Source organism: Spea bombifrons, chromosome 1 (assembly GCF_027358695.1).
Source record: "Spea bombifrons isolate aSpeBom1 chromosome 1, aSpeBom1.2.pri, whole genome shotgun sequence".
NCBI classification, from domain to species: domain Eukaryota; kingdom Metazoa; phylum Chordata; class Amphibia; order Anura; family Pelobatidae; genus Spea; species Spea bombifrons.
The window spans coordinates 164,561,304-164,584,413 of record NC_071087.1 but is presented as its reverse complement, the minus strand read 5'-3'; the positions used below and the strand labels follow the sequence as shown (position 1 = coordinate 164,584,413).

Below are 23,110 nucleotides of genomic sequence, written 5' to 3'. Positions count from 1 at the left end.
TCCTTTATGGGAGTAGAAAAGGGATAGGCGGCACCATCTTAAAAGCAACGGCCCACAGCGAAGAGCCGCGGCGACGTGTAGCGCTGCGAAGCTCGGGCTCGTCTGGGATTTGAACCCGGGACCTCTCGCACCCTAAGCGAGAATCATACCCCTAGACCAACGAGCCAGACCGTTAGCAGTGGCTCCGGGCCCAGAGTTGAGATGAAGACAGACTTTCGCACAGGCGCTAAAAGGATGTCGAGTGCAGTCTTGATGGCGGCGGCGATGACGACAAAGCCACTGTCAGGGGAAACGTCCCATTGTAAAGCGACAGCATTTTCATCGAGACGGAGCAGAAAAGGTATTTTGGCAGCCTCCTCCTAAATGAGGCGGCGCGCGTTACGCAGCCCGCTCAGGCCAACGGGCTCGTCCGGGATTTGAACCCGGGACCTCTCGCACCCAAAGCGAGAATCATACCCCTAGACCAACGAGCCAGACAGATATCGAGCTGGCCGCGGCGTGAGCCCGAATGAGCTGAAAGTTTAGCAGGGAAGCTAAAACAGACGTCCAGCGGCACGCCGGCGCCTGCAACCTTCCCGTCCCAAGGCAACCGCTTCTTCTTTAATGCGGAAGTACAGCGGGATTGGCGACAACTTCTTAAAAGAGACGCCTCGCAGAGAAGAAGCGCTGTCCAGCTTGGGCTCGTCCGGGATTTGAACCCGGGATCTCTCGCACCCGAAGCGAGAATCATACCCCTAGACCAACGAGCCAGAAACCTATGTGTGCTCTGCCGCCGGACGTGTCGAACTCCTCGAGGATGGATTGTCACTGCAAGCATTCGCTGATGAAACTGCGCGACGATAAAAAAATAAAAATAAATAAAAAATGATAACAACACAAAAAAAATAAAAGAAGAAGACGTAAAAAGCCAGGTTTCAGGGTCTAGCATTAAATGACCATTCCCCGTTTCAAAATGCATCCTTCGAGTCAGCACAAACCATGCCTTTCCAGTGTAGATTGGAGCCGAGGTAGTCGAATCGCCCCGTTTGCTGGAGGACGATTTTCCGTCATCTCAAGGAAAGGACGTAAAAGAGGGCGCGCACGAAAGCTGCTGTGTGGGCTCGTCCGGGATTTGAACCCGGGACCTCTCGCACCCTAAGCGAGAATCATACCCCTAGACCAACGAGCCAGACAGCTGGCAGGCGCTCCGGGCCCGGTGATCGGAAGAAGAGAAAGTTTAGCAGGGAGGCTAAAGGGACGTCGAGCGACAAAGCCTCTCGCTCTCTGCAGCCAAGCACTGTCGAGAGAAACTTCCCATTGCAAAGCGACGGCACCCGAGTGGCATTTTCTCTGAGGCGGAGCAGAAAGGTAAGGGTCCTCCTAAAATAAGGCGGCGCTGAGCGCTCGGGCTCGTCCGGGATTTGAACCCGGGACCTCTCGCACCCAAAGCGAGAATCATACCCCTAGACCAACGAGCCAGACAGATAGTGAAAGTCCCCCGGCGTGAGCCCGAATGTTGACCGTCAGGAGAACCTTCCGGTTCAAAACCAACAGCTTCTTCCTTTATGGGAGTAGAAAAGGGATAGGCGGCACCATCTTAAAAGCAACGGCCCACAGCGAAGAGCCGCGGCGACGTGTAGCGCTGCGAAGCTCGGGCTCGTCCGGGATTTGAACCCGGGTCCTCTCGCACCCTAAGCGAGAATCATACCCCTAGACCAACGAGCCAGACCGTTAGCAGTGGCTCCGGGCCCAGAGTTGAGATGAAGAGAGACTTTCGCACAGGCGCTAAAAGGATGTCGAGTGCAGTCTTGATGGCGGCGGCGATGACGACAAAGCCACTGTCAGGGGAAACGTCCCATTGTAAAGCGACAGCATTTTCATCGAGACGGAGCAGAAAAGGTATTTTGGCAGCCTCCTCCTAAATGAGGCGGCGCGCGTTACGCAGACCGCTCAGGCCAACGGGCTCGTCCTGGATTTGAACCCGGGACCTCTCGCACCCAAAGCGAGAATCATACCCCTAGACCAACGAGCCAGACAGATAACGCGCTGGCCGCGGCGTGAGCCCGAATGAGCTGAAAGTTTAGCAGGGAAGCTAAAACAGACGTCCAGCGGCACGCCGGCGCCTGCAACCTTCCCGTCCCAAGGCAACCGCTTCTTCTTTAATGCGGAAGTACAGCGGGATTGGCGACAACTTTTTAAAAGAGACGCCTCGCAGAGAAGAGGCGCTGTCCAGCTTGGGCTCGTCCGGGATTTGAACCCGGGACCTCTCGCACCCGAAGCGAGAATCATACCCCTAGACCAACGAGCCAGAAACCTATGTGTGCTCTGCCGCCGGACGTGTCGAACTCCTCGAGGATGGATTGTCACTGCAAGCATTCGCTGATGAAACTGCGCGACTATAAAAAAATAAAAATAAATAAATAAATAAAAAATGATAACAACACAAAAAAAATAAAAGAAGAAGACGTAAAAAGCCAGGTTTCAGGGTCTAGCATTAAATGACCATTCCCCGTTTCAAAATGCATCCTTCGAGTCAGCACAAACCGTGCCTTTCCAGTGTAGATTGGAGCTGAGGTAGTCGAATCGCCCCGTTTGCTGGAGGACGATTTTCCGTCATCTCAAGGAAAGGACGTAAAAGAGGGCGCGCACGAAAGCTGCTGTGTGGGCTCATCCGGGATTTGAACCCGGGACCTCTCGCACCCTAAGCGAGAATCATACCCCTAGACCAACGAGCCAGACAGCTGGCAGGCGCTCCGGGCCCGGTGATCGGAAGAAGAGAAAGTTTAGCAGGGAGGCTAAAGGGACGTCGAGCGACAAAGCCTCTCGCTCTCTGCAGCCAAGCACTGTCGAGAGAAACTTCCCATTGCAAAGCGACGGCACCCGAGTGGCATTTTCTCTGAGGCGGAGCAGAAAGGTAAGGGTCCTCCTAAAATAAGGCGGCGCTGAGCGCTCGGGCTCGTCCGGGATTTGAACCCGGGACCTCTCGCACCCAAAGCGAGAATCCTACCCCTAGACCAACGAGCCAGACAGATAGTGAAAGTCCCCCGGCGTGAGCCCGAATGTTGACCGTCAGGAGAACCTTCCGGTTCAAAACCAACAGCTTCTTCCTTTATGGGAGTAGAAAAGGGATAGGCGGCACCATCTTAAAAGCAACGGCCCACAGCGAAGAGCCGCGGCGACGTGCAGCGCTGCGAAGCTCGGGCTCGTCCGGGATTTGAACCCGGGACCTCTCGCACCCTAAGCGAGAATCATACCCCTAGACCAACGAGCCAGACCGTTAGCAGTGGCTCCGGGCCCAGAGTTGAGATGAAGAGAGACTTTCGCACAGGCGCTAAAAGGATGTCGAGTGCAGTCTTGATGGCGGCGGCGATGACGACAAAGCCACTGTCAGGGGAAACGTCCCATTGTAAAGCGACAGCATTTTCATCGAGACGGAGCAGAAAAGGTATTTTGGCAGCCTCCTCCTAAATGAGGCGGCGCGCGTTACGCAGACCGCTCAGGCCAACGGGCTCGTCCGGGATTTGAACCCGGGACCTCTCGCACCCAAAGCGAGAATCATACCCCTAGACCAACGAGCCAGACAGATATCGAGCTGGCCGCGGCGTGAGCCCGAATGAGCTGAAAGTTTAGCAGGGAAGCTAAAACAGACGTCCAGCGGCACGCCGGCGCCTGCAACCTTCCCGTCCCAAGGCAACCGCTTCTTCTTTAATGCGGAAGTACAGCGGGATTGGCGACAACTTCTTAAAAGAGACGCCTCGCAGAGAAGAGGCGCTGTCCAGCTTGGGCTCGTCCGGGATTTGAACCCGGGACCTCTCGCACCCGAAGCGAGAATCATACCCCTAGACCAACGAGCCAGAAACCTATGTGTGCTCTGCCGCCGGACGTGTCGAACTCCTCGAGGATGGATTGTCACTGCAAGCATTCGCTGATGAAACTGCGCGACGATAAAAAAATAAAAAAAAATAAATAAATAAAAAATGATAACAACACAAAAAAAATAAAAGAAGAAGACGTAAAAAGCCAGGTTTCAGGGTCTAGCATTAAATGACCATTCCCCGTTTCAAAATGCATCCTTCGAGTCAGCACAAACCATGCCTTTCCAGTGTAGATTGGAGCCGAGGTAGTCGAATCGCCCCGTTTGCTGGAGGACGATTTTCCGTCATCTCAAGGAAAGGACGTAAAAGAGGGCGCGCACGAAAGCTGCTGTGTGGGCTCGTCCGGGATTTGAACCCGGGACCTCTCGCACCCTAAGCGAGAATCATACCCCTAGACCAACGAGCCAGACAGCTGGCAGCTGATCCGGGCCCGGTGATCGGAAGAAGAGAAAGTTTAGCAGGGAGGCTAAAGGGACGTCGAGCGACAAAGCCTCTCGCTCTCTGCAGCCAAGCACTGTCGAGAGAAACTTCCCATTGCAAAGCGACGGCACCCGAGTGGCATTTTCTCTGAGGCGGAGCAGAAAGGTAAGGGTCCTCCTAAAATAAGGCGGCGCTGAGCGCTCGGGCTCGTCCGGGATTTGAACCCGGGACCTCTCGCACCCAAAGCGAGAATCATACCCCTAGACCAACGAGCCAGACAGATAGTGAAAGTCCCCCGGCGTGAGCCCGAATGTTGACCGTCAGGAGAACCTTCCGGTTCAAAACCAACAGCTTCTTCCTTTATGGGAGTAGAAAAGGGATAGGCGGCACCATCTTAAAAGCAACGGCCCACAGCGAAGAGCCGCGGCGACGTGTAGCGCTGCGAAGCTCGGGCTCGTCCGGGATTTGAACCCGGGACCTCTCGCACCCTAAGCGAGAATCATACCCCTAGACCAACGAGCCAGACCGTCAGCAGTGGCTCCGGGCCCAGAGTTGAGATGAAGAGAGACTTTCGCACAGGCGCTAAAAGGATGTCGAGTGCAGTCTTGATGGCGGCGGCGATGACGACAAAGCCACTGTCAGGGGAAACGTCCCATTGTAAAGCAACAGCATTTTCATCGAGACGGAGCAGAAAAGGTATTTTGGCAGCCTCCTCCTAAAAGAGGCGGCGCGCGTTACGCAGACCGCTCAGGCCAACGGGCTCGTCCGGGATTTGAACCCGGGACCTCTCGCACCCAAAGCGAGAATCATACCCCTAGACCAACGAGCCAGACAGATATTGTGCTGGCCGCGGCGTGAGCCCGAATGAGCTGAAAGTTTAGCAGGGAAGCTAAAACAGACGTCCAGCGGCACGCCGGCGCCTGCAACCTTCCCGTCCCAAGGCAACCGCTTCTTCTTTAATGCGGAAGTACAGCGGGATTGGCGACAACTTCTTAAAAGAGACGCCTCGCAGAGAAGAGGCGCTGTCCAGCTTGGGCTCGTCCGGGATTTGAACCCGGGACCTCTCGCACCCGAAGCGAGAATCATACCCCTAGACCAACGAGCCAGAAACCTATGTGTGCTCTGCCGCCGGACGTGTCGAACTCCTCGAGGATGGATTGTCACTGCAAGCATTCGCTGATGAAACTGCGCGACGATAAAAAAATAAAAATAAATAAATAAATAAAAAATGATAACAACACAAAAAAAATAAAAGAAGAAGACGTAAAAAGCCAGGTTTCAGGGTCTAGCATTAAATGACCATTCCCCGTTTCAAAATGCATCCTTCGAGTCAGCACAAACCATGCCTTTCCAGTGTAGATTGGAGCCGAGGTAGTCGAATCGCCCCGTTTGCTGGAGGACGATTTTCCGTCATCTCAAGGAAAGGACGTAAAAGAGGGCGCGCACGAAAGCTGCTGTGTGGGCTCGTCCGGGATTTGAACCCGGGACCTCTCGCACCCTAAGCGAGAATCATACCCCTAGACCAACGAGCCAGACAGCTGGCAGGCGCTCCGGGCCCGGTGATCGGAAGAAGAGAAAGTTTAGCAGGGAGGCTAAAGGGACGTCGAGCGACAAAGCCTCTCGCTCTCTGCAGCCAAGCACTGTCGAGAGAAACTTCCCATTGCAAAGCGACGGCACCCGAGTGGCATTTTCTCTGAGGCGGAGCAGAAAGGTAAGGGTCCTCCTAAAATAAGGCGGCGCTGAGCGCTCGGGCTCGTCCGGGATTTGAACCCGGGACCTCTCGCACCCAAAGCGAGAATCATACCCCTAGACCAACGAGCCAGACAGATAGTGAAAGTCCCCCGGCGTGAGCCCGAATGTTGACCGTCAGGAGAACCTTCCGGTTCAAAACCAACAGCTTCTTCCTTTATGGGAGTAGAAAAGGGATAGGCGGCACCATCTTAAAAGCAACGGCCCACAGCGAAGAGCCGCGGCGACGTGTAGCGCTGCGAAGCTCGGGCTCGTCCGGGATTTGAACCCGGGACCTCTCGCACCCTAAGCGAGAATCATACCCCTAGACCAACGAGCCAGACCGTTAGCAGTGGCTCCGGGCCCAGAGTTGAGATGAAGAGAGACTTTCGCACAGGCGCTAAAAGGATGTCGAGTGCAGTCTTGATGGCGGCGGCGATGACGACAAAGCCACTGTCAGGGGAAACGTCCCATTGTAAAGCGACAGCATTTTCATCGAGACGGAGCAGAAAAGGTATTTTGGCAGCCTCCTCCTAAATGAGGCGGCGCGCGTTACGCAGACCGCTCAGGCCAACGGGCTCGTCCGGGATTTGAACCCGGGACCTCTCGCACCCAAAGCGAGAATCATACCCCTAGACCAACGAGCCAGACAGATATCGCGCTGGCCGCGGCGTGAGCCCGAATGAGCTGAAAGTTTAGCAGGGAAGCTAAAACAGACGTCCAGCGGCACGCCGGCGCCTGCAACCTTCCCGTCCCAAGGCAACCGCTTCTTCTTTAATGCGGAAGTACAGCGGGATTGGCGACAACTTTTTAAAAGAGACGCCTCGCAGAGAAGAGGCGCTGTCCAGCTTGGGCTCGTCCGGGATTTGAACCCGGGACCTCTCGCCGCCGGACGTGTCGAACTCCTCGAGGATGGATTGTCACTGCAAGCATTCGCTGATGAAACTGCGCGACGATAAAAAAATAAAAATAAATAAATAAATAAAAAATGATAACAACACAAAAAAAATAAAAGAAGAAGACGTAAAAAGCCAGGTTTCAGGGTCTAGCATTAAATGACCATTCCCCGTTTCAAAATGCATCCTTCGAGTCAGCACAAACCATGCCTTTCCAGTGTAGATTGGAGCCGAGGTAGTCGAATCGCCCCGTTTGCTGGAGGACGATTTTCCGTCATCTCAAGGAAAGGACGTAAAAGAGGGCGCGCACGAAAGCTGCTGCGTGGGCTCGTCCGGGATTTGAACCCGGGACCTCTCGCACCCTAAGCGAGAATCATACCCCTAGACCAACGAGCCAGACAGCTGGCAGCTGATCCGGGCCCGGTGATCGGAAGAAGAGAAAGTTTGGCAGGGAGGCTAAAGGGACGTCGAGCGACAAAGCCTCTCGCTCTCTGCAGCCAAGCACTGTCGAGAGAAACTTCCCATTGCAAAGCGACGGCACCCGAGTGGCATTTTCTCTGAGGCGGAGCAGAAAGGTAAGGGTCCTCCTAAAATAAGGCGGCGCTGAGCGCTCGGGCTCGTCCGGGATTTGAACCCGGGACCTCTCGCACCCAAAGCGAGAATCATACCCCTAGACCAACGAGCCAGACAGATAGTGAAGGTCCCCCGGCGTGAGCCCGAATGTTGACCGTCAGGAGAACCTTCCGGTTCAAAACCAACAGCTTCTTCCTTTATGGGAGTAGAAAAGGGATAGGCGGCACCATCTTAAAAGCAACGGCCCACAGCGAAGAGCCGCAGCGACGTGTAGCGCTGCGAAGCTCGGGCTCGTCCGGGATTTGAACCCGGGACCTCTCGCACCCTAAGCGAGAATCATACCCCTAGACCAACGAGCCAGACCGTTAGCAGTGGCTCCGGGCCCAGAGTTGAGATGAAGAGAGACTTTCGCACAGGCGCTAAAAGGATGTCGAGTGCAGTCTTGATGGCGGCGGCGATGACGACAAAGCCACTGTCAGGGGAAACGTCCCATTGTAAAGCGACAGCATTTTCATCGAGACGGAGCAGAAAAGGTATTTTGGCAGCCTCCTCCTAAATGAGGCGGCGCGCGTTACGCAGACCGCTCAGGCCAACGGGCTCGTCCGGGATTTGAACCCGGGACCTCTCGCACCCAAAGCGAGAATCATACCCCTAGACCAACGAGCCAGACAGATATCGAGCTGTCCTCGGCGTGAGCCCGAATGAGCTGAAAGTTTAGCAGGGAAGCTAAAACAGACGTCCAGCGGCACGCCGGCGCCTGCAACCTTCCCGTCCCAAGGCAACCGCTTCTTCTTTAATGCGGAAGTACAGCGGGATTGGCGACAACTTCTTAAAAGAGACGCCTCGCAGAGAAGAGGCGCTGTCCAGCTTGGGCTCGTCCGGGATTTGAACCCGGGACCTCTCGCACCCGAAGCGAGAATCATACCCCTAGACCAACGAGCCAGAAACCTATGTGTGCTCTGCCGCCGGACGTGTCGAACTCCTCGAGGATGGATTGTCACTGCAAGCATTCGCTGATGAAACTGCGCGACGATAAAAAAATAAAAATAAATAAATAAATAAAAAATGATAACAACACAAAAAAAATAAAAGAAGAAGACGTAAAAAGCCAGGTTTCAGGGTCTAGCATTAAATGACCATTCCCCGTTTCAAAATGCATCCTTCGAGTCAGCACAAACCATGCCTTTCCAGTGTAGATTGGAGCCGAGGTAGTCGAATCGCCCCGTTTGCTGGAGGACGATTTTCCGTCATCTCAAGGAAAGGACGTAAAAGAGAGCGCGCACGAAAGCTGCTGTGTGGGCTCGTCCGGGATTTGAACCCGGGACCTCTCGCACCCTAAGCGAGAATCATACCCCTAGACCAACGAGCCAGACAGCTGGCAGCTGATCCGGGCCCGGTGATCGGAAGAAGAGAAAGTTTGGCAGGGAGGCTAAAGGGACGTCGAGCGACAAAGCCTCTCGCTCTCTGCAGCCAAGCACTGTCGAGAGAAACTTCCCATTGCAAAGCGACGGCACCCGAGTGGCATTTTCTCTGAGGCGGAGCAGAAAGGTAAGGGTCCTCCTAAAATAAGGCGGCGCTGAGCGCTCGGGCTCGTCCGGGATTTGAACCCGGGACCTCTCGCACCCAAAGCGAGAATCATACCCCTAGACCAACGAGCCAGACAGATAGTGAAAGTCCCCCGGCGTGAGCCCGAATGTTGACCGTCAGGAGAACCTTCCGGTTCAAAACCAACAGCTTCTTCCTTTATGGGAGTAGAAAAGGGATAGGCGGCACCATCTTAAAAGCAACGGCCCACAGCGAAGAGCCGCGGCGACGTGTAGCGCTGCGAAGCTCGGGCTCGTCCGGGATTTGAACCCGGGACCTCTCGCACCCTAAGCGAGAATCATACCCCTAGACCAACGAGCCAGACCATTAGCAGTGGCTCCGGGCCCAGAGTTGAGATGAAGAGAGACTTTTGCACAGGCGCTAAAAGGATGTCGAGTGCAGTCTTGATGGCGGCGGCGATGACGACAAAGCCACTGTCAGGGGAAACGTCCCATTGTAAAGCGACAGCATTTTCATCGAGACGGAGCAGAAAAGGTATTTTGGCAGCCTCCTCCTAAATGAGGCGGCGCGCGTTACGCAGACCGCTCAGGCCAACGGGCTCGTCCGGGATTTGAACCCGGGACCTCTCGCACCCAAAGCGAGAATCATACCCCTAGACCAACGAGCCAGACAGATATCGAGCTGTCCTCGGCGTGAGCCCGAATGAGCTGAAAGTTTAGCAGGGAAGCTAAAACAGACGTCCAGCGGCACGCCGGCGCCTGCAACCTTCCCGTCCCAAGGCAACCGCTTCTTCTTTAATGCGGAAGTACAGCGGGATTGGCGACAACTTCTTAAAAGAGACGCCTCGCAGAGAAGAGGCGCTGTCCAGCTTGGGCTCGTCCGGGATTTGAACGCGGGACCTCTCGCACCCGAAGCGAGAATCATACCCCTAGACCAACGAGCCAGAAACCTATGTGTGCTCTGCCGCCGGACGTGTCGAACTCCTCGAGGATGGATTGTCACTGCAAGCATTCGCTGATGAAACTGCGCGACGATAAAAAAATAAAAATAAATAAATAAATAAAAAATGATAACAACACAAAAAAAATAAAAGAAGAAGACGTAAAAAGCCAGGTTTCAGGGTCTAGCATTAAATGACCATTCCCCGTTTCAAAATGCATCCTTCGAGTCAGCACAAACCATGCCTTTCCAGTGTAGATTGGAGCCGAGGTAGTCGAATCGCCCCGTTTGCTGGAGGACGATTTTCCGTCATCTCAAGGAAAGGACGTAAAAGAGGGCGCGCACGAAAGCTGCTGTGTGGGCTCGTCTGGGATTTGAACCCGGGACCTCTCGCACCCTAAGCGAGAATCATACCCCTAGACCAACGAGCCAGACAGCTGGCAGCTGATCCGGGCCCGGTGATCGGAAGAAGAGAAAGTTTAGCAGGGAGGCTAAAGGGACGTCGAGCGACAAAGCCTCTCGCTCTCTGCAGCCAAGCACTGTCGAGAGAAACTTCCCATTGCAAAGCGACGGCACCCGAGTGGCATTTTCTCTGAGGCGGAGCAGAAAGGTAAGGGTCCTCCTAAAATAAGGCGGCGCTGAGCGCTCGGGCTCGTCCGGGATTTGAACCCGGGACCTCTCGCACCCAAAGCGAGAATCATACCCCTAGACCAACGAGCCAGACAGATAGTGAAAGTCCCCCGGTGTGAGCCCGAATGTTGACCGTCAGGAGAACCTTCCGGTTCAAAACCAACAGCTTCTTCCTTTATGGGAGTAGAAAAGGGATAGGCGGCACCATCTTAAAAGCAACGGCCCACAGCAAAGAGCCGCGGCGACGTGTAGCGCTGCGAAGCTCGGGCTCGTCCGGGATTTGAACCCGGGACCTCTCGCACCCTAAGCGAGAATCATACCCCTAGACCAACGAGCCAGACTGTTAGCAGTAGCTCCGGGCCCAGAGTTGAGATGAAGGAAAGGACGTAAAAGAGGGCGCGCACGAAAGCTGCTGTGTGGGCTCGTCCAGGATTTGAACCCGGGACCTCTCGCACCCTAAGCGAGAATCATACCCCTAGACCAACGAGCCAGACAGCTGGCAGCTGATCCGGGCCCGGTGATCGGAAGAAGAGAAAGTTTAGCAGGGAGGCTAAAGGGACGTCGAGCGACAAAGCCTCTCGCTCTCTGCAGCCAAGCACTGTCGAGAGAAACTTCCCATTGCAAAGCGACGGCACCCGAGTGGCATTTTCTCTGAGGCGGAGCAGAAAGGTAAGGGTCCTCCTAAAACAAGGCGGCGCTGAGCGCTCGGGCTCGTCCGGGATTTGAACCCGGGACCTCTCGCACCCAAAGCGAGAAGCATCACCCTAGACCAACGAGCCAGACAGATAGTGAAAGTCCCCCGGCGTGAGCCCGAATGTTGACCGTCAGGAGAACCTTCCGGTTCAAAACCAACAGCTTCTTCCTTTATGGGAGTAGAAAAGGGATAGGCGGCACCATCTTAAAAGCAACGGCCCACAGCAAAGAGCCGCGGCGACGTGTAGCGCTGCGAAGCTCGGGCTCGTCCGGGATTTGAACCCGGGACCTCTCGCACCCTAAGCGAGAATCATACCCCTAGACCAACGAGCCAGACCGTTAGCAGTGGCTCCGGGCCCAGAGTTGAGATAAAGAGAGACTTTCGCACAGGCGCTAAAAGGATGTCGAGTGCAGTCTTGATGGCGGCGGCGATGACGACAAAGCCACTGTCAGGGGAAACGTCCCATTGTAAAGCGACAGCATTTTCATCGAGACGGAGCAGAAAAGGTATTTTGGCAGCCTCCTCCTAAATGAGGCGACGCGCGTTACGCAGACCGCTCAGGCCAACGGGCTCGTCCGGGATTTGAACCCGGGACCTCTCGCACCCAAAGCGAGAATCATACCCCTAGACCAACGAGCCAGACAGATATCGAGCTGGCCGCGGCGTGAGCCCGAATGAGCTGAAAGTTTAGCAGGGAAGCTAAAACAGACGTCCAGCGGCACGCCGGCGCCTGCAACCTTCCCGTCCCAAGGCAACCGCTTCTTCTTTAATGCGGAAGTACAGCGGGATTGGCGACAACTTGTTAAAAGAGATGCCTCGCAGAGAAGAGGCGCTGTCCAGCTTGGGCTCGTCCGGGATTTGAACCCGGGACCTCTCGCACCCGAAGCGAGAATCATACCCCTAGACCAACGAGCCAGAAACCTATGTGTGCTCTGCCGCCGGACGTGTCGAACTCCTCGAGGATGGATTGTCACTGCAAGCATTCGCTGATGAAACTGCGCGACGATAAAAAAATAAAAATAAATAAATAAATAAAAAATGATAACAACACAAAAAAAATAAAAGAAGAAGACGTAAAAAGCCAGGTTTCAGGGTCTAGCATTAAATGACCATTCCCCGTTTCAAAATGCATCCTTCGAGTCAGCACAAACCATGCCTTTCCAGTGTAGATTGGAGCCGAGGTAGTCGAATCGCCCCGTTTGCTGGAGGACGATTTTCCGTCATCTCAAGGAAAGGACGTAAAAGAGGGCGCGCACGAAAGCTGCTGTGTGGGCTCGTCTGGGATTTGAACCCGGGACCTCTCGCACCCTAAGCGAGAATCATACCCCTAGACCAACGAGCCAGACAGCTGGCAGCTGATCCGGGCCCGGTGATCGGAAGAAGAGAAAGTTTAGCAGGGAGGCTAAAGGGACGTCGAGCGACAAAGCCTCTCGCTCTCTGCAGCCAAGCACTGTCGAGAGAAACTTCCCATTGCAAAGCGACGGCACCCGAGTGGCATTTTCTCTGAGGCGGAGCAGAAAGGTAAGGGTCCTCCTAAAACAAGGCGGCACTGAGCGCTCGGGCTCGTCCGGGATTTGAACCCGGGACCTCTCGCACCCAAAGCGAGAATCATTCCCCTAGACCAACGAGCCAGACAGATAGTGAAAGTCCCCCGGCGTGAGCCCGAATGTTGACCGTCAGGAGAACCTTCCGGTTCAAAACCAACAGCTTCTTCCTTTATGGGAGTAGAAAAGGGATAGGCGGCACCATCTTAAAAGCAACGGCCCACAGCGAAGAGCCGCGGCGACGTGTAGCGCTGCGAAGCTCGGGCTCGTCCGGGATTTGAACCCGGGACCTCTCGCACCCTAAGCGAGAATCATACCCCTAGACCAACGAGCCAGACCGTTAGCAGTGGCTCCGGGCCCAGAGTTGAGATGAAGAGAGACTTTCGCACAGGCGCTAAAAGGATGTCGAGTGCAGTCTTGATGGCGGCGGCGATGACGACAAAGCCACTGTCAGGGGAAACGTCCCATTGTAAAGCGACAGCATTTTCATCGAGACGGAGCAGAAAAGGTATTTTGGCAGCCTCCTCCTAAATGAGGCGGCGCGCGTTACGCAGACCGCTCAGGCCAACGAGCTCGTCCGGGATTTGAACCCGGGACCTCTCGCACCCAAAGCGAGAATCATACCCCTAGACCAACGAGCCAGACAGATATCGAGCTGGCCGCGGCGTGAGCCCGAATGAGCTGAAAGTTTAGCAGGGAAGCTAAAACAGACGTCCAGCGGCACGCCGGCGCCTGCAACCTTCCCGTCCCAAGGCAACCGCTTCTTCTTTAATGCGGAAGTACAGCGGGATTGGCGACAACTTCTTAAAAGAGACGCCTCGCAGAGAAGAGGCGCTGTCCAGCTTGGGCTCGTCCGGGATTTGAACCCGGGACCTCTCGCACCCGAAGCGAGAATCATACCCCTAGACCAACGAGCCAGAAACCTATGTGTGCTCTGCCGCCGGACGTGTCGAACTCCTCGAGGATGGATTGTCACTGCAAGCATTCGCTGATGAAACTGCGCGACGATAAAAAAATAAAAATAAATAAATAAATAAAAAATGATAACAACACAAAAAAAATAAAAGAAGACGTAAAAAGCCAGGTTTCAGGGTCTAGCATTAAATGACCATTCCCCGTTTCAAAATGCATCCTTCGAGTCAGCACAAACCGTGCCTTTCCAGTGTAGATTGGAGCCGAGGTAGTCGAATCGCCCCGTTTGCTGGAGGACGATTTTCCGTCATCTCAAGGAAAGGACGTAAAAGAGGGCGCGCACGAAAGCTGCTGTGTGGGCTCGTCCGGGATTTGAACCCGGGACCTCTCGCACCCTAAGCGAGAATCATACCCCTAGACCAACGAGCCAGACAGCTGGCAGCTGATCCGGGCCCGGTGATCGGAAGAAGAGAAAGTTTAGCAGGGAGGCTAAAGGGACGTCGAGCGACAAAGCCTCTCGCTCTCTGCAGCCAAGCACTGTCGAGAGAAACTTCCCATTGCAAAGCGACGGCACCCGAGTGGCATTTTCTCTGAGGCGGAGCAGAAAGGTAAGGGTCCTCCTAAAATAAGGCGGCGCTGAGCGCTCGGGCTCGTCCGGGATTTGAACCCGGGACCTCTCGCACCCAAAGCGAGAATCATACCCCTAGACCAACGAGCCAGACAGATAGTGAAAGTCCCCCGGCGTGGGCCCGAATGTTGACCGTCAGGAGAACCTTCCGGTTCAAAACCAACAGCTTCTTCCTTTATGGGAGTAGAAAAGGGATAGGCGGCACCATCTTAAAAGCAACGGCCCACAGCGAAGAGCCGCGGCGACGTGTAGCGCTGCGAAGCTCGGGCTCGTCCGGGATTTGAACCCGGGACCTCTCGCACCCTAAGCGAGAATCATACCCCTAGACCAACGAGCCAGACCGTTAGCAGTGGCTCCGGGCCCAGAGTTGAGATGAAGAGAGACTTTCGCACAGGCGCTAAAAGGATGTCGAGTGCAGTCTTGATGGCGGCGGCGATGACGACAAAGCCACTGTCAGGGGAAACGTCCCATTGTAAAGCGACAGCATTTTCATCGAGACGGAGCAGAAAAGGTATTTTGGCAGCCTCCTCCTAAATGAGGCGGCGCGCGTTACGCAGACCGCTCAGGCCAACGGGCTCGTCCGGGATTTGAACCCGGGACCTCTCGCACCCAAAGCGAGAATCATACCCCTAGACCAACGAGCCAGACAGATATCGAGCTGGCCGCGGCGTGAGCCCGAATGAGCTGAAAGTTTAGCAGGGAAGCTAAAACAGACGTCCAGCGGCACGCCGGCGTCTGCAACCTTCCCGTCCCAAGGCAACCGCTTCTTCTTTAATGCGGAAGTACAGCGGGATTGGCGACAACTTCTTAAAAGAGACGCCTCGCAGAGAAGAGGCGCTGTCCAGCTTGGGCTCGTCCGGGATTTGAACCCGGGACCTCTCGCACCCGAAGCGAGAATCATACCCCTAGACCAACGAGCCAGAAACCTACGTGTGCTCTGCCGCCGGACGTGTCGAACTCCTCGAGGATGGATTGTCACTGCAAGCATTCGCTGATGAAACTGCGCGACGATAAAAAAATAAAAATAAATAAATAAATAAAAAATGATAACAACACAAAAAAAATAAAAGAAGAAGACGTAAAAAGCCAGGTTTCAGGGTCTAGCATTAAATGACCATTCCCCGTTTCAAAATGCATCCTTCGAGTCAGCACAAACCATGCCTTTCCAGTGTAGATTGGAGCCGAGGTAGTCGAATCGCCCCGTTTGCTGGAGGACGATTTTCCGTCATCTCAAGGAAAGGACGTAAAAGAGGGCGCGCACGAAAGCTGCTGTGTGGGCTCGTCCGGGATTTGAACCCGGGACCTCTCGCACCCTAAGCGAGAATCATACCCCTAGACCAACGAGCCAGACAGCTGGCAGCTGATCCGGGCCCGGTGATCGGAAGAAGAGAAAGTTTAGCAGGGAGGCTAAAGGGACGTCGAGCGACAAAGCCTCTCGCTCTCTGCAGCCAAGCACTGTCGAGAGAAACTTCCCATTGCAAAGCGACGGCACCCGAGTGGCATTTTCTCTGAGGCGGAGCAGAAAGGTAAGGGTCCTCCTAAAATAAAGCGGCGCTGAGCGCTCGGGCTCGTCCGGGATTTGAACCCGGGACCTCTCGCACCCAAAGCGAGAATCATACCCCTAGACCAACGAGCCAGACAGATAGTGAAAGTCCCCCGGCGTGAGCCCGAATGTTGACCGTCAGGAGAACCTTCCGGTTCAAAACCAACAGCTTCTTCCTTTATGGGAGTAGAAAAGGGATAGGCGGCACCATCTTAAAAGCAACGGCCCACAGCGAAGAGCCGCGGCGACGTGTAGCGCTGCGAAGCTCGGGCTCGTCCGGGATTTGAACCCGGGACCTCTCGCACCCTAAGCGAGAATCATACCCCTAGACCAACGAGCCAGACCGTTAGCAGTGGCTCCGGGCCCAGAGTTGAGATGAAGAGAGACTTTCGCACAGGCGCTAAAAGGATGTCGAGTGCAGTCTTGATGGCGGCGGCGATGACGACAAAGCCACTGTCAGGGGAAACGTCCCATTGTAAAGCGACAGCATTTTCATCGAGACGGAGCAGAAAAGGTATTTTGGCAGCCTCCTCCTAAATGAGGCGGCACGCGTTACGCAGACCGCTCAGGCCAACGGGCTCGTCCGGGATTTGAACCCGGGACCTCTGGCACCCAAAGCGAGAATCATACCCCTAGACCGACGAGCCAGACAGATATCGAGCTGGCCGCGGCGTGAGCCCGAATGAGCTGAAAGTTTAGCAGGGAAGCTAAAACAGACGTCCAGCGGCACGCCGGCGCCTGCAACCTTCCCGTCCCAAGGCAACCGCTTCTTCTTTAATGCGGAAGTACAGCGGGATTGGCGACAACTTCTTAAAAGAGACGCCTCGCAGAGAAGAGGCGCTGTCCAGCTTGGGCTCGTCCGGGATTTGAACCCGGGACCTCTCGCACCCGAAGCGAGAATCATACCCCTAGACCAACGAGCCAGAAACCTATGTGTGCTCTGCCGCCGGACGTGTCGAACTCCTCGAGGATGGATTGTCACTGCAAGCATTCGCTGATGAAACTGCGCGACGATAAAAAAATAAAAATAAATAAATAAATAAAAAATGATAACAACACAAAAAAAATAAAAGAAGAAGACGTAAAAAGCCAGGTTTCAGGGTCTAGCATTAAATGACCATTCCCCGTTTCAAAATGCATCCTTCGAGTCAGCACAAACCATGCCTTTCCAGTGTAGATTGGAGCCGAGGTAGTCGAATCGCCCCGTTTGCTGGAGGACGATTTTCCGTCATCTCAAGGAAAGGACGTAAAAGAGGGCGCGCACGAAAGCTGCTGTGTGGGCTCGTCCGGGATTTGAACCCGGGACCTCTCGCTCCCTAAGCGAGAATCATACCCCTAGACCAACGAGCCAGACAGCTGGCAGCTGATCCGGGCCCGGTGATCGGAAGAAGAGAAAGTTTGGCAGGGAGGCTAAAGGGACGTCGAGCGACAAAGCCTCTCGCTCTCTGCAGCCAAGCACTGTCGAGAGAAACTTCCCATTGCAAAGCGACGGCACCCGAGTGGCATTTTCTCTGAGGCGGAGCAGAAAGGTAAGGGTCCTCCTAAAACAAGGCGGCGCTGAGCGCTCGGGCTCGTCCGGGATTTGAACCCGGGACCTCTCGCACCCAAAGCGAGAATCATACCCCTAGACCAACGAGCCAGACAGATAGTGAAAGTCCCCCGGCGTGAGCCCGAATGTTGACCGTCAGGAGAACCTTCCGGTTCAAAACCAACAGCTTCTTCCTTTATGGGAGTAGAAAAGGGATAGGCGGCACCATCTTAAAAGCAACGGCCCACAGCGAAGAGCCGCGGCGACGTGTAGCGCTGCGAAGCTCGGGCTCGTCCGGGATTTGAACCCGGGACCTCTCGCACCCTAAGCGAGAATCATACCCCTAGACCAACGAGCCAGACCGTTAGCAGTGGCTCCGGGCCCAGAGTTGAGATGAAGAGAGACTTTCGCACAGGCGCTAAAAGGATGTCGAGTGCAGTCTTGATGGCGGCGGCGATGACGACAAAGCCACTGTCAGGGGAAACGTCCCATTGTAAAGCGACAGCATTTTCATCGAGACGGAGCAGAAAAGGTATTTTGGCAGCCTCCTCCTAAATGAGGCGGCGCGCGTTACGCAGACCGCTCAGGCCAACGGGCTCGTCCGGGATTTGAACCCGGGACCTCTGGCACCCAAAGCGAGAATCATACCCCTAGACCAACGAGCCAGACAGATATCGAGCTGGCCGCGGCGTGAGCCCGAATGAGCTGAAAGTTTAGCAGGGAAGCTAAAACAGACGTCCAGCGGCACGCCGGCGTCTGCAACCTTCCCGTCCCAAGGCAACCGCTTCTTCTTTAATGCGGAAGTACAGCGGGATTGGCGACAACTTCTTAAAAGAGACGCCTCGCAGAGAAGAGGCGCTGTCCAGCTTGGGCTCGTCTGGGATTTGAACCCGGGACCTCTCGCACCCGAAGCGAGAATCATACCCCTAGACCAACGAGCCAGAAACCTATGTGTGCTCTGCCGCCGGACGTGTCGAACTCCTCGAGGATGGATTGTCACTGCAAGCATTCGCTGATGAAACTGCGCGACGATAAAAAAATAAAAATAAATAAATAAATAAAAAATGATAACAACACAAAAAAAATAAAAGAAGAAGACGTAAAAAGCCAGGTTTCAGGGTCTAGCATTAAATGACCATTCCCCGTTTCAAAATGCATCCTTCGAGTCAGCACAAACCATGCCTTTCCAGTGTAGATTGGAGCCGAGGTAGTCGAATCGCCCCGTTTGCTGGAGGACGATTTTCCGTCATCTCAAGGAAAGGACGTAAAAGAGGGCGCGCACGAAAGCTGCTGTGTGGGCTCGTCCGGGATTTGAACCCGGGACCTCTCGCACCCTAAGCGAGAATCATACCCCTAGACCAACGAGCCAGACAGCTGGCAGCTGATCCGGGCCCGGTGATCGGAAGAAGAGAAAGTTTAGCAGGGAGGCTAAAGGGACGTCGAGCGACAAAGCCTCTCGCTCTCTGCAGCCAAGCACTGTCGAGAGAAACTTCCCATTGCAAAGCGACGGCACCCGAGTGGCATTTTCTCTGAGGCGGAGCAGAAAGGTAAGGGTCCTCCTAAAATAAGGCGGCGCTGAGCGCTCGGGCTCGTCCGGGATTTGAACCCGGGACCTCTCGCACCCAAAGCGAGAATCATACCCCTAGACCAACGAGCCAGACAGATAGTGAAAGTCCCCCGGCGTGAGCCCGAATGTTGACCGTCAGGAGAACCTTCCGGTTCAAAACCAACAGCTTCTTCCTTTATGGGAGTAGAAAAGGGATAGGCGGCACCATCTTAAAAGCAACGGCCCACAGCGAAGAGCCGCGGCGACGTGTAGCGCTGCGAAGCTCGGGCTCGTCCGGGATTTGAACCCGGGACCTCTCGCACCCTAAGCGAGAATCATACCCCTAGACCAACGAGCCAGACCGTTAGCAGTGGCTCCGGGCCCAGAGTTGAGATGAAGAGAGACTTTCGCACAGGCGCTAAAAGGATGTCGAGTGCAGTCTTGATGGCGGCGGCGATGACGACAAAGCCACTGTCAGGGGAAACGTCCCATTGTAAAGCGACAGCATTTTCATCGAGACGGAGCAGAAAAGGTATTTTGGCAGCCTCCTCCTAAATGAGGCGGCACGCGTTACGCAGACCGCTCAGGCCAACGGACTCGTCCGGGATTTGAACCCGGGACCTCTGGCACCCAAAGCGAGAATCATACCCCTAGACCGACGAGCCAGACAGATATCGAGCTGGCCGCGGCGTGAGCCCGAATGAGCTGAAAGTTTAGCAGGGAAGCTAAAACAGACGTCCAGCGGCACGCCGGCGCCTGCAACCTTCCCGTCCCAAGGCAACCGCTTCTTCTTTAATGCGGAAGTACAGCGGGATTGGCGACAACTTCTTAAAAGAGACGCCTCGCAGAGAAGAGGCGCTGTCCAGCTTGGGCTCGTCCGGGATTTGAACCCGGGACCTCTCGCACCCGAAGCGAGAATCATACCCCTAGACCAACGAGCCAGAAACCTATGTGTGCTCTGCCGCCGGACGTGTCGAACTCCTCGAGGATGGATTGTCACTGCAAGCATTCGCTGATGAAACTGCGCGACGATAAAAAAATAAAAATAAATAAATAAATAAAAAATGATAACAACACAAAAAAAATAAAAGAAGAAGACGTAAAAAGCCAGGTTTCAGGGTCTAGCATTAAATGACCATTCCCCGTTTCAAAATGCATCCTTCGAGTCAGCACAAACCATGCCTTTCCAGTGTAGATTGGAGCCGAGGTAGTCGAATCGCCCCGTTTGCTGGAGGACGATTTTCCGTCATCTCAAGGAAAGGACGTAAAAGAGGGCGCGCACGAAAGCTGCTGTGTGGGCTCGTCCGGGATTTGAACCCGGGACCTCTCGCACCCTAAGCGAGAATCATACCCCTAGACCAACGAGCCAGACAGCTGGCAGCTGATCCGGGCCCGGTGATCGGAAGAAGAGAAAGTTTGGCAGGGAGGCTAAAGGGACGTCGAGCGACAAAGCCTCTCGCTCTCTGCAGCCAAGCACTGTCGAGAGAAACTTCCCATTGCAAAGCGACGGCACCCGAGTGGCATTTTCTCTGAGGCGGAGCAGAAAGGTAAGGGTCCTCCTAAAACAAGGCGGCGCTGAGCGCTCGGGCTCGTCCGGGATTTGAACCCGGGACCTCTCGCACCCAAAGCGAGAATCATACCCCTAGACCAACGAGCCAGACAGATAGTGAAAGTCCCCCGGCGTGAGCCCGAATGTTGACCGTCAGGAGAACCTTCCGGTTCAAAACCAACAGCTTCTTCCTTTATGGGAGTAGAAAAGGGATAGGCGGCACCATCTTAAAAGCAACGGCCCACAGCGAAGAGCCGCGGCGACGTGTAGCGCTGCGAAGCTCGGGCTCGTCCGGGATTTGAACCCGGGACCTCTCGCACCCTAAGCGAGAATCATACCCCTAGACCAACGAGCCAGACCGTTAGCAGTGGCTCCGGGCCCAGAGTTGAGATGAAGAGAGACTTTCGCACAGGCGCTAAAAGGATGTCGAGTGCAGTCTTGATGGCGGCGGCGATGACGACAAAGCCACTGTCAGGGGAAACGTCCCATTGTAAAGCGACAGCATTTTCATCGAGACGGAGCAGAAAAGGTATTTTGGCAGCCTCCTCCTAAATGAGGCGGCGCGCGTTACGCAGACCGCTCAGGCCAACGGGCTCGTCCGGGATTTGAACCCGGGACCTCTCGCACCCAAAGCGAGAATCATACCCCTAGACCAACGAGCCAGACAGATATCGAGCTGGCCGCGGCGTGAGCCCGAATGAGCTGAAAGTTTAGCAGGGAAGCTAAAACAGACGTCCAGCGGCACGCCGGCGCCTGCAACCTTCCCGTCCCAAGGCAACCGCTTCTTCTTTAATGCGGAAGTACAGCGGGATTGGCGACAACTTCTTAAAAGAGACGCCTCGCAGAGAAGAGGCGCTGTCCAGCTTGGGCTCGTCCGGGATTTGAACCCGGGACCTCTCGCACCCGAAGCGAGAATCATACCCCTAGACCAACGAGCCAGAAATCCTATGTGTGCTCTGCCGCCGGACGTGTCGAACTCCTCGAGGATGGATTGTCACTGCAAGCATTCGCTGATGAAACTGCGCGACGATAAAAAAATAAAAATAAATAAATAAATAAAAAATGATAACAACACAAAAAAAATAAAAGAAGAAGACGTAAAAAGCCAGGTTTCAGGGTCTAGCATTAAATGACCATTCCCCGTTTCAAAATGCATCCTTCGAGTCAGCACAAACCATGCCTTTCCAGTGTAGATTGGAGCCGAGGTAGTCGAATCGCCCCGTTTGCTGGAGGACGATTTTCCGTCATCTCAAGGAAAGGACGTAAAAGAGGGCGCGCACGAAAGCTGCTGTGTGGGCTCGTCCGGGATTTGAACCCGGGACCTCTCGCACCCTAAGCGAGAATCATACCCCTAGACCAACGAGCCAGACAGCTGGCAGCTGATCCGGGCCCGGTGATCGGAAGAAGAGAAAGTTTAGCAGGGAGGCTAAAGGGACGTCGAGCGACAAAGCCTCTCGCTCTCTGCAGCCAAGCACTGTCCAGAGAAACTTCCCATTGCAAAGCGACGGCACCCGAGTGGCATTTTCTCTGAGGCGGAGCAGAAAGGTAAGGGTCCTCCTAAAATAAGGCGGCGCTGAGCGCTCGGGCTCGTCCGGGATTTGAACCCGGGACCTCTCGCACCCAAAGCGAGAATCATACCCCTAGACCAACGAGCCAGACAGATAGTGAAAGTCCCCCGGCGTGAGCCCGAATGTTGACCGTCAGGAGAACCTTCCGGTTCAAAACCAACAGCTTCTTCCTTTATGGGAGTAGAAAAGGGATAGGCGGCACCATCTTAAAAGCAACGGCCCACAGCGAAGAGCCGCGGCGACGTGTAGCGCTGCGAAGCTCGGGCTCGTCCGGGATTTGAACCCGGGACCTCTCGCACCCTAAGCGAGAATCATACCCCTAGACCAACGAGCCAGACCGTTAGCAGTGGCTCCGGGCCCAGAGTTGAGATGAAGAGAGACTTTCGCACAGGCGCTAAAAGGATGTCGAGTGCAGTCTTGATGGCGGCGGCGATGACGACAAAGCCACTGTCAGGGGAAACGTCCCATTGTAAAGCGACAGCATTTTCATCGAGACGGAGCAGAAAAGGTATTTTGGCAGCCTCCTCCTAAATGAGGCGGCACGCGTTACGCAGACCGCTCAGGCCAACGGGCTCGTCCGGGATTTGAACCCGGGACCTCTGGCACCCAAAGCGAGAATCATACCCCTAGACCAACAAGCCAGACAGATATCGAGCTGGCCGCGGCGTGAGCCCGAATGAGCTGAAAGTTTAGCAGGGAAGCTAAAACAGACGTCCAGCGGCACGCCGGCGCCTGCAACCTTCCCGTCCCAAGGCAACCGCTTCTTCTTTAATGCGGAAGTACAGCGGGATTGGCGACAACTTCTTAAAAGAGACGCCTCGCAGAGAAGAGGCGCTGTCCAGCTTGGGCTCGTCCGGGATTTGAACCCGGGACCTCTCGCACCCAAAGCGAGAATCATACCCCTAGACCAACGAGCCAGAAACCTATGTGTGCTCTGCCGCCGGACGTGTCGAACTCCTCGAGGATGGATTGTCACTGCAAGCATTCGCTGATGAAACTGCGCGACGATAAAA

The 23,110-nt window shown here is 54.8% G+C and overlaps 72 non-coding genes across 72 annotated transcripts; all 72 read right to left on the bottom strand.

The window, feature by feature from the left end:
* Window positions 1-94: 94 nt before the first annotated feature.
* Window positions 95-166, bottom strand: TRNAP-AGG (transfer RNA proline (anticodon AGG)). The gene has a single exon. It is a non-coding gene; the product is annotated as a tRNA-Pro (tRNA).
* Window positions 167-401: 235 nt separating this feature from the next.
* TRNAP-UGG (transfer RNA proline (anticodon UGG)) lies at window positions 402-473 on the bottom strand. The gene has a single exon. It is a non-coding gene; the product is annotated as a tRNA-Pro (tRNA).
* Window positions 474-677: 204 nt separating this feature from the next.
* Window positions 678-749, bottom strand: TRNAP-CGG (transfer RNA proline (anticodon CGG)). The gene has a single exon. It is a non-coding gene; the product is annotated as a tRNA-Pro (tRNA).
* Window positions 750-1,096: 347 nt separating this feature from the next.
* Window positions 1,097-1,168, bottom strand: TRNAP-AGG (transfer RNA proline (anticodon AGG)). The gene has a single exon. It is a non-coding gene; the product is annotated as a tRNA-Pro (tRNA).
* Window positions 1,169-1,385: 217 nt separating this feature from the next.
* Window positions 1,386-1,457, bottom strand: TRNAP-UGG (transfer RNA proline (anticodon UGG)). The gene has a single exon. It is a non-coding gene; the product is annotated as a tRNA-Pro (tRNA).
* A 175-nt stretch (window positions 1,458-1,632) lies between these two features.
* On the bottom strand, window positions 1,633-1,704 carry TRNAP-AGG (transfer RNA proline (anticodon AGG)). Its single transcript has one exon. It is a non-coding gene; the product is annotated as a tRNA-Pro (tRNA).
* Window positions 1,705-1,939: 235 nt separating this feature from the next.
* Window positions 1,940-2,011, bottom strand: TRNAP-UGG (transfer RNA proline (anticodon UGG)). Its single transcript has one exon. It is a non-coding gene; the product is annotated as a tRNA-Pro (tRNA).
* Window positions 2,012-2,215: 204 nt separating this feature from the next.
* On the bottom strand, window positions 2,216-2,287 carry TRNAP-CGG (transfer RNA proline (anticodon CGG)). The gene has a single exon. It is a non-coding gene; the product is annotated as a tRNA-Pro (tRNA).
* Window positions 2,288-2,642: 355 nt separating this feature from the next.
* On the bottom strand, window positions 2,643-2,714 carry TRNAP-AGG (transfer RNA proline (anticodon AGG)). Its single transcript has one exon. It is a non-coding gene; the product is annotated as a tRNA-Pro (tRNA).
* A 217-nt stretch (window positions 2,715-2,931) lies between these two features.
* On the bottom strand, window positions 2,932-3,003 carry TRNAP-UGG (transfer RNA proline (anticodon UGG)). Its single transcript has one exon. It is a non-coding gene; the product is annotated as a tRNA-Pro (tRNA).
* Window positions 3,004-3,178: 175 nt separating this feature from the next.
* TRNAP-AGG (transfer RNA proline (anticodon AGG)) lies at window positions 3,179-3,250 on the bottom strand. Its single transcript has one exon. It is a non-coding gene; the product is annotated as a tRNA-Pro (tRNA).
* Window positions 3,251-3,485: 235 nt separating this feature from the next.
* Window positions 3,486-3,557, bottom strand: TRNAP-UGG (transfer RNA proline (anticodon UGG)). The gene has a single exon. It is a non-coding gene; the product is annotated as a tRNA-Pro (tRNA).
* Window positions 3,558-3,761: 204 nt separating this feature from the next.
* On the bottom strand, window positions 3,762-3,833 carry TRNAP-CGG (transfer RNA proline (anticodon CGG)). Its single transcript has one exon. It is a non-coding gene; the product is annotated as a tRNA-Pro (tRNA).
* A 355-nt stretch (window positions 3,834-4,188) lies between these two features.
* TRNAP-AGG (transfer RNA proline (anticodon AGG)) lies at window positions 4,189-4,260 on the bottom strand. The gene has a single exon. It is a non-coding gene; the product is annotated as a tRNA-Pro (tRNA).
* A 217-nt stretch (window positions 4,261-4,477) lies between these two features.
* TRNAP-UGG (transfer RNA proline (anticodon UGG)) lies at window positions 4,478-4,549 on the bottom strand. The gene has a single exon. It is a non-coding gene; the product is annotated as a tRNA-Pro (tRNA).
* A 175-nt stretch (window positions 4,550-4,724) lies between these two features.
* TRNAP-AGG (transfer RNA proline (anticodon AGG)) lies at window positions 4,725-4,796 on the bottom strand. The gene has a single exon. It is a non-coding gene; the product is annotated as a tRNA-Pro (tRNA).
* A 235-nt stretch (window positions 4,797-5,031) lies between these two features.
* On the bottom strand, window positions 5,032-5,103 carry TRNAP-UGG (transfer RNA proline (anticodon UGG)). Its single transcript has one exon. It is a non-coding gene; the product is annotated as a tRNA-Pro (tRNA).
* A 204-nt stretch (window positions 5,104-5,307) lies between these two features.
* On the bottom strand, window positions 5,308-5,379 carry TRNAP-CGG (transfer RNA proline (anticodon CGG)). Its single transcript has one exon. It is a non-coding gene; the product is annotated as a tRNA-Pro (tRNA).
* A 355-nt stretch (window positions 5,380-5,734) lies between these two features.
* TRNAP-AGG (transfer RNA proline (anticodon AGG)) lies at window positions 5,735-5,806 on the bottom strand. Its single transcript has one exon. It is a non-coding gene; the product is annotated as a tRNA-Pro (tRNA).
* Window positions 5,807-6,023: 217 nt separating this feature from the next.
* TRNAP-UGG (transfer RNA proline (anticodon UGG)) lies at window positions 6,024-6,095 on the bottom strand. The gene has a single exon. It is a non-coding gene; the product is annotated as a tRNA-Pro (tRNA).
* A 175-nt stretch (window positions 6,096-6,270) lies between these two features.
* Window positions 6,271-6,342, bottom strand: TRNAP-AGG (transfer RNA proline (anticodon AGG)). Its single transcript has one exon. It is a non-coding gene; the product is annotated as a tRNA-Pro (tRNA).
* A 235-nt stretch (window positions 6,343-6,577) lies between these two features.
* Window positions 6,578-6,649, bottom strand: TRNAP-UGG (transfer RNA proline (anticodon UGG)). The gene has a single exon. It is a non-coding gene; the product is annotated as a tRNA-Pro (tRNA).
* A 573-nt stretch (window positions 6,650-7,222) lies between these two features.
* Window positions 7,223-7,294, bottom strand: TRNAP-AGG (transfer RNA proline (anticodon AGG)). Its single transcript has one exon. It is a non-coding gene; the product is annotated as a tRNA-Pro (tRNA).
* A 217-nt stretch (window positions 7,295-7,511) lies between these two features.
* On the bottom strand, window positions 7,512-7,583 carry TRNAP-UGG (transfer RNA proline (anticodon UGG)). The gene has a single exon. It is a non-coding gene; the product is annotated as a tRNA-Pro (tRNA).
* Window positions 7,584-7,758: 175 nt separating this feature from the next.
* On the bottom strand, window positions 7,759-7,830 carry TRNAP-AGG (transfer RNA proline (anticodon AGG)). The gene has a single exon. It is a non-coding gene; the product is annotated as a tRNA-Pro (tRNA).
* Window positions 7,831-8,065: 235 nt separating this feature from the next.
* TRNAP-UGG (transfer RNA proline (anticodon UGG)) lies at window positions 8,066-8,137 on the bottom strand. Its single transcript has one exon. It is a non-coding gene; the product is annotated as a tRNA-Pro (tRNA).
* A 204-nt stretch (window positions 8,138-8,341) lies between these two features.
* TRNAP-CGG (transfer RNA proline (anticodon CGG)) lies at window positions 8,342-8,413 on the bottom strand. The gene has a single exon. It is a non-coding gene; the product is annotated as a tRNA-Pro (tRNA).
* A 355-nt stretch (window positions 8,414-8,768) lies between these two features.
* Window positions 8,769-8,840, bottom strand: TRNAP-AGG (transfer RNA proline (anticodon AGG)). Its single transcript has one exon. It is a non-coding gene; the product is annotated as a tRNA-Pro (tRNA).
* Window positions 8,841-9,057: 217 nt separating this feature from the next.
* On the bottom strand, window positions 9,058-9,129 carry TRNAP-UGG (transfer RNA proline (anticodon UGG)). The gene has a single exon. It is a non-coding gene; the product is annotated as a tRNA-Pro (tRNA).
* Window positions 9,130-9,304: 175 nt separating this feature from the next.
* TRNAP-AGG (transfer RNA proline (anticodon AGG)) lies at window positions 9,305-9,376 on the bottom strand. Its single transcript has one exon. It is a non-coding gene; the product is annotated as a tRNA-Pro (tRNA).
* Window positions 9,377-9,611: 235 nt separating this feature from the next.
* Window positions 9,612-9,683, bottom strand: TRNAP-UGG (transfer RNA proline (anticodon UGG)). Its single transcript has one exon. It is a non-coding gene; the product is annotated as a tRNA-Pro (tRNA).
* Window positions 9,684-9,887: 204 nt separating this feature from the next.
* Window positions 9,888-9,959, bottom strand: TRNAP-CGG (transfer RNA proline (anticodon CGG)). Its single transcript has one exon. It is a non-coding gene; the product is annotated as a tRNA-Pro (tRNA).
* A 355-nt stretch (window positions 9,960-10,314) lies between these two features.
* On the bottom strand, window positions 10,315-10,386 carry TRNAP-AGG (transfer RNA proline (anticodon AGG)). The gene has a single exon. It is a non-coding gene; the product is annotated as a tRNA-Pro (tRNA).
* Window positions 10,387-10,603: 217 nt separating this feature from the next.
* On the bottom strand, window positions 10,604-10,675 carry TRNAP-UGG (transfer RNA proline (anticodon UGG)). Its single transcript has one exon. It is a non-coding gene; the product is annotated as a tRNA-Pro (tRNA).
* Window positions 10,676-10,850: 175 nt separating this feature from the next.
* Window positions 10,851-10,922, bottom strand: TRNAP-AGG (transfer RNA proline (anticodon AGG)). Its single transcript has one exon. It is a non-coding gene; the product is annotated as a tRNA-Pro (tRNA).
* An 81-nt stretch (window positions 10,923-11,003) lies between these two features.
* TRNAP-AGG (transfer RNA proline (anticodon AGG)) lies at window positions 11,004-11,075 on the bottom strand. Its single transcript has one exon. It is a non-coding gene; the product is annotated as a tRNA-Pro (tRNA).
* Window positions 11,076-11,539: 464 nt separating this feature from the next.
* Window positions 11,540-11,611, bottom strand: TRNAP-AGG (transfer RNA proline (anticodon AGG)). The gene has a single exon. It is a non-coding gene; the product is annotated as a tRNA-Pro (tRNA).
* A 235-nt stretch (window positions 11,612-11,846) lies between these two features.
* On the bottom strand, window positions 11,847-11,918 carry TRNAP-UGG (transfer RNA proline (anticodon UGG)). Its single transcript has one exon. It is a non-coding gene; the product is annotated as a tRNA-Pro (tRNA).
* Window positions 11,919-12,122: 204 nt separating this feature from the next.
* TRNAP-CGG (transfer RNA proline (anticodon CGG)) lies at window positions 12,123-12,194 on the bottom strand. Its single transcript has one exon. It is a non-coding gene; the product is annotated as a tRNA-Pro (tRNA).
* Window positions 12,195-12,549: 355 nt separating this feature from the next.
* On the bottom strand, window positions 12,550-12,621 carry TRNAP-AGG (transfer RNA proline (anticodon AGG)). The gene has a single exon. It is a non-coding gene; the product is annotated as a tRNA-Pro (tRNA).
* A 217-nt stretch (window positions 12,622-12,838) lies between these two features.
* TRNAP-UGG (transfer RNA proline (anticodon UGG)) lies at window positions 12,839-12,910 on the bottom strand. Its single transcript has one exon. It is a non-coding gene; the product is annotated as a tRNA-Pro (tRNA).
* Window positions 12,911-13,085: 175 nt separating this feature from the next.
* Window positions 13,086-13,157, bottom strand: TRNAP-AGG (transfer RNA proline (anticodon AGG)). Its single transcript has one exon. It is a non-coding gene; the product is annotated as a tRNA-Pro (tRNA).
* A 235-nt stretch (window positions 13,158-13,392) lies between these two features.
* On the bottom strand, window positions 13,393-13,464 carry TRNAP-UGG (transfer RNA proline (anticodon UGG)). The gene has a single exon. It is a non-coding gene; the product is annotated as a tRNA-Pro (tRNA).
* A 204-nt stretch (window positions 13,465-13,668) lies between these two features.
* On the bottom strand, window positions 13,669-13,740 carry TRNAP-CGG (transfer RNA proline (anticodon CGG)). Its single transcript has one exon. It is a non-coding gene; the product is annotated as a tRNA-Pro (tRNA).
* A 352-nt stretch (window positions 13,741-14,092) lies between these two features.
* On the bottom strand, window positions 14,093-14,164 carry TRNAP-AGG (transfer RNA proline (anticodon AGG)). Its single transcript has one exon. It is a non-coding gene; the product is annotated as a tRNA-Pro (tRNA).
* A 217-nt stretch (window positions 14,165-14,381) lies between these two features.
* TRNAP-UGG (transfer RNA proline (anticodon UGG)) lies at window positions 14,382-14,453 on the bottom strand. The gene has a single exon. It is a non-coding gene; the product is annotated as a tRNA-Pro (tRNA).
* Window positions 14,454-14,628: 175 nt separating this feature from the next.
* TRNAP-AGG (transfer RNA proline (anticodon AGG)) lies at window positions 14,629-14,700 on the bottom strand. Its single transcript has one exon. It is a non-coding gene; the product is annotated as a tRNA-Pro (tRNA).
* Window positions 14,701-14,935: 235 nt separating this feature from the next.
* TRNAP-UGG (transfer RNA proline (anticodon UGG)) lies at window positions 14,936-15,007 on the bottom strand. The gene has a single exon. It is a non-coding gene; the product is annotated as a tRNA-Pro (tRNA).
* A 204-nt stretch (window positions 15,008-15,211) lies between these two features.
* TRNAP-CGG (transfer RNA proline (anticodon CGG)) lies at window positions 15,212-15,283 on the bottom strand. Its single transcript has one exon. It is a non-coding gene; the product is annotated as a tRNA-Pro (tRNA).
* Window positions 15,284-15,638: 355 nt separating this feature from the next.
* On the bottom strand, window positions 15,639-15,710 carry TRNAP-AGG (transfer RNA proline (anticodon AGG)). The gene has a single exon. It is a non-coding gene; the product is annotated as a tRNA-Pro (tRNA).
* Window positions 15,711-15,927: 217 nt separating this feature from the next.
* TRNAP-UGG (transfer RNA proline (anticodon UGG)) lies at window positions 15,928-15,999 on the bottom strand. Its single transcript has one exon. It is a non-coding gene; the product is annotated as a tRNA-Pro (tRNA).
* Window positions 16,000-16,174: 175 nt separating this feature from the next.
* On the bottom strand, window positions 16,175-16,246 carry TRNAP-AGG (transfer RNA proline (anticodon AGG)). The gene has a single exon. It is a non-coding gene; the product is annotated as a tRNA-Pro (tRNA).
* Window positions 16,247-16,757: 511 nt separating this feature from the next.
* Window positions 16,758-16,829, bottom strand: TRNAP-CGG (transfer RNA proline (anticodon CGG)). Its single transcript has one exon. It is a non-coding gene; the product is annotated as a tRNA-Pro (tRNA).
* A 355-nt stretch (window positions 16,830-17,184) lies between these two features.
* On the bottom strand, window positions 17,185-17,256 carry TRNAP-AGG (transfer RNA proline (anticodon AGG)). The gene has a single exon. It is a non-coding gene; the product is annotated as a tRNA-Pro (tRNA).
* A 217-nt stretch (window positions 17,257-17,473) lies between these two features.
* On the bottom strand, window positions 17,474-17,545 carry TRNAP-UGG (transfer RNA proline (anticodon UGG)). Its single transcript has one exon. It is a non-coding gene; the product is annotated as a tRNA-Pro (tRNA).
* A 175-nt stretch (window positions 17,546-17,720) lies between these two features.
* Window positions 17,721-17,792, bottom strand: TRNAP-AGG (transfer RNA proline (anticodon AGG)). The gene has a single exon. It is a non-coding gene; the product is annotated as a tRNA-Pro (tRNA).
* Window positions 17,793-18,027: 235 nt separating this feature from the next.
* TRNAP-UGG (transfer RNA proline (anticodon UGG)) lies at window positions 18,028-18,099 on the bottom strand. The gene has a single exon. It is a non-coding gene; the product is annotated as a tRNA-Pro (tRNA).
* A 204-nt stretch (window positions 18,100-18,303) lies between these two features.
* Window positions 18,304-18,375, bottom strand: TRNAP-CGG (transfer RNA proline (anticodon CGG)). Its single transcript has one exon. It is a non-coding gene; the product is annotated as a tRNA-Pro (tRNA).
* Window positions 18,376-18,730: 355 nt separating this feature from the next.
* Window positions 18,731-18,802, bottom strand: TRNAP-AGG (transfer RNA proline (anticodon AGG)). Its single transcript has one exon. It is a non-coding gene; the product is annotated as a tRNA-Pro (tRNA).
* A 217-nt stretch (window positions 18,803-19,019) lies between these two features.
* Window positions 19,020-19,091, bottom strand: TRNAP-UGG (transfer RNA proline (anticodon UGG)). Its single transcript has one exon. It is a non-coding gene; the product is annotated as a tRNA-Pro (tRNA).
* Window positions 19,092-19,266: 175 nt separating this feature from the next.
* On the bottom strand, window positions 19,267-19,338 carry TRNAP-AGG (transfer RNA proline (anticodon AGG)). The gene has a single exon. It is a non-coding gene; the product is annotated as a tRNA-Pro (tRNA).
* A 511-nt stretch (window positions 19,339-19,849) lies between these two features.
* TRNAP-CGG (transfer RNA proline (anticodon CGG)) lies at window positions 19,850-19,921 on the bottom strand. Its single transcript has one exon. It is a non-coding gene; the product is annotated as a tRNA-Pro (tRNA).
* Window positions 19,922-20,276: 355 nt separating this feature from the next.
* Window positions 20,277-20,348, bottom strand: TRNAP-AGG (transfer RNA proline (anticodon AGG)). Its single transcript has one exon. It is a non-coding gene; the product is annotated as a tRNA-Pro (tRNA).
* Window positions 20,349-20,565: 217 nt separating this feature from the next.
* On the bottom strand, window positions 20,566-20,637 carry TRNAP-UGG (transfer RNA proline (anticodon UGG)). The gene has a single exon. It is a non-coding gene; the product is annotated as a tRNA-Pro (tRNA).
* Window positions 20,638-20,812: 175 nt separating this feature from the next.
* Window positions 20,813-20,884, bottom strand: TRNAP-AGG (transfer RNA proline (anticodon AGG)). Its single transcript has one exon. It is a non-coding gene; the product is annotated as a tRNA-Pro (tRNA).
* Window positions 20,885-21,119: 235 nt separating this feature from the next.
* Window positions 21,120-21,191, bottom strand: TRNAP-UGG (transfer RNA proline (anticodon UGG)). Its single transcript has one exon. It is a non-coding gene; the product is annotated as a tRNA-Pro (tRNA).
* A 204-nt stretch (window positions 21,192-21,395) lies between these two features.
* On the bottom strand, window positions 21,396-21,467 carry TRNAP-CGG (transfer RNA proline (anticodon CGG)). Its single transcript has one exon. It is a non-coding gene; the product is annotated as a tRNA-Pro (tRNA).
* Window positions 21,468-21,823: 356 nt separating this feature from the next.
* TRNAP-AGG (transfer RNA proline (anticodon AGG)) lies at window positions 21,824-21,895 on the bottom strand. Its single transcript has one exon. It is a non-coding gene; the product is annotated as a tRNA-Pro (tRNA).
* Window positions 21,896-22,112: 217 nt separating this feature from the next.
* On the bottom strand, window positions 22,113-22,184 carry TRNAP-UGG (transfer RNA proline (anticodon UGG)). The gene has a single exon. It is a non-coding gene; the product is annotated as a tRNA-Pro (tRNA).
* A 175-nt stretch (window positions 22,185-22,359) lies between these two features.
* TRNAP-AGG (transfer RNA proline (anticodon AGG)) lies at window positions 22,360-22,431 on the bottom strand. The gene has a single exon. It is a non-coding gene; the product is annotated as a tRNA-Pro (tRNA).
* A 235-nt stretch (window positions 22,432-22,666) lies between these two features.
* TRNAP-UGG (transfer RNA proline (anticodon UGG)) lies at window positions 22,667-22,738 on the bottom strand. The gene has a single exon. It is a non-coding gene; the product is annotated as a tRNA-Pro (tRNA).
* Window positions 22,739-22,942: 204 nt separating this feature from the next.
* Window positions 22,943-23,014, bottom strand: TRNAP-UGG (transfer RNA proline (anticodon UGG)). Its single transcript has one exon. It is a non-coding gene; the product is annotated as a tRNA-Pro (tRNA).
* Window positions 23,015-23,110: the final 96 nt, after the last annotated feature.